This window comes from Montipora foliosa, chromosome 11, assembly GCF_036669935.1.
Source record: "Montipora foliosa isolate CH-2021 chromosome 11, ASM3666993v2, whole genome shotgun sequence".
NCBI lineage: Eukaryota > Metazoa > Cnidaria > Anthozoa > Scleractinia > Acroporidae > Montipora > Montipora foliosa.
The window spans coordinates 47,568,459-47,570,027 of record NC_090879.1 but is presented as its reverse complement, the minus strand read 5'-3'; the positions used below and the strand labels follow the sequence as shown (position 1 = coordinate 47,570,027).

At 48.4% G+C, this 1,569-nt stretch overlaps 1 pseudogene; it reads right to left on the bottom strand.

Moving 5' to 3' along the window:
- Positions 1 to 229: 229 nt before the first annotated feature.
- On the bottom strand, positions 230 to 1,197 carry LOC137977272 (uncharacterized; annotated as a pseudogene).
- Between the last annotated feature and the right edge of the window lie 372 nt (positions 1,198 to 1,569).

The following is a 1,569-nucleotide window of genomic DNA, read 5'->3' as shown; positions in this document are numbered from 1 at the left end:
ATTAATGTCACTGTTCCTTGGTATCAAGATAGTTAGCTTCTGAGCCATAACGTAAGGCGCAATAGGATGAGACAACAGATGTATTGGCGTTTTTTGAGGGGAACACTGCCTTTTGACTGGTTAGCCTATGTGACTTCCGGATTGCGTGATATAGAACAACCTCACTTATTTCCCCAGCACTACGAGCTGATTGGTAAACAGCACGTGCTGGATCGCACAAGAGTATTGGTTAGCGAGCAATGTACAAAGCCAAATGAGCCAACAAGCTTAAGGAAAGTCGCTGTGCAGACTTAACGACCACAGATGGGTGCAAGGCACTGCATCCCCCAAGCCAAACATGCAAAAACTGGTCGGTAACAGAGGCCATCTGCGGGGCAACTGAATGTAATACGCTCTGTGATGTATGAATATAGAGCTGGTAGCAGTCAGAAGTACCTTAATAAGCCAATCTGGCACACCGGCAGCAGCAGCCGTAGATGGAGCCCCAATGCAAAAGCTATGCCCCTTGAGGCTATGGTGGGGAAGACCGACCACCATGCCGCTATCCCGGAGAAGTTGGGCCACAACTGGCCTGGTAAGATAGCGGTCGAATTGAAAGCGCAAAAGTGGTCCCTGAGGAGGCGTGGTTAGGAGGAAATATCTACGGATGGCCATAACAGCACAAATGGGGGAGAAAGTACGAGCGAGCGTGAGGCAGTGCCCTCACCGGAATGCATCAGTTTTTGACGACTTTATGCGAACTGTCATGTACTGCGGGCAAGCTAGATTGGGATGGAAACCAATGCAATCAGTGGAAAGATCAGTTCTGGAACGAAACTGACTGATACCAGGGTAAGTAAACTCGCTGCAGTGGAGAAATGCAAAAAACGCTAAAGTAAAGGCGGCCCAGATCATAGAAAAATCCCTAGGACTTAGCCAGGACTGCAATATAGGACGGATGGCACAAAGTACCCGAGGGGTAACCGGTTGGCGACGAATTTGCCCGTCGCCCTGAAAAGAGAGAACCTTGCCCAACAGAAGCTTGCCCTTTATGGGATCGAGGAACCCTGCTGTGATATGGAGGTTACGAACCTCCGCTAATTAAAGTTTAATTGTGCAGTGACGTACTGATCTTCTAGCTAAATAGGAAGCAAAGTAAATGAGTGTACCTTCAGAAGCTGGTAACACTTCCCCTGAAGGGCTTTGGAGACGGTTCATGAAGCAAAATGTTAAGAAATGCTTTTCCCCGGTGCTGTAAGTGCGATTGGTATTCTTTGCAAGGCCCCAGCTAGCGTAGGTTCGGACCTCAACCTTCAAAGGGTCATTAGCGAAGGTGGGATGGTACAAGGCATCTGGTCTGCCACGGGGGCGAGAGCCCAAAAACGCTGCACATAAGCAATGCCATTAGAAACCCTGGGAACATGATGGGCCTGTACCAAGAAATTGTGTTTCATGGAAACGAGAACTAAAACCGTAGCAAATCCATGATACGCGGGGACTTGGAATGCCCTGAATTAATTATAGAGACCACAGACTCATTATCGCACTAGAACTGAAGGCGTTTTCCCGTGAAAAATGGGTGCCAAATCG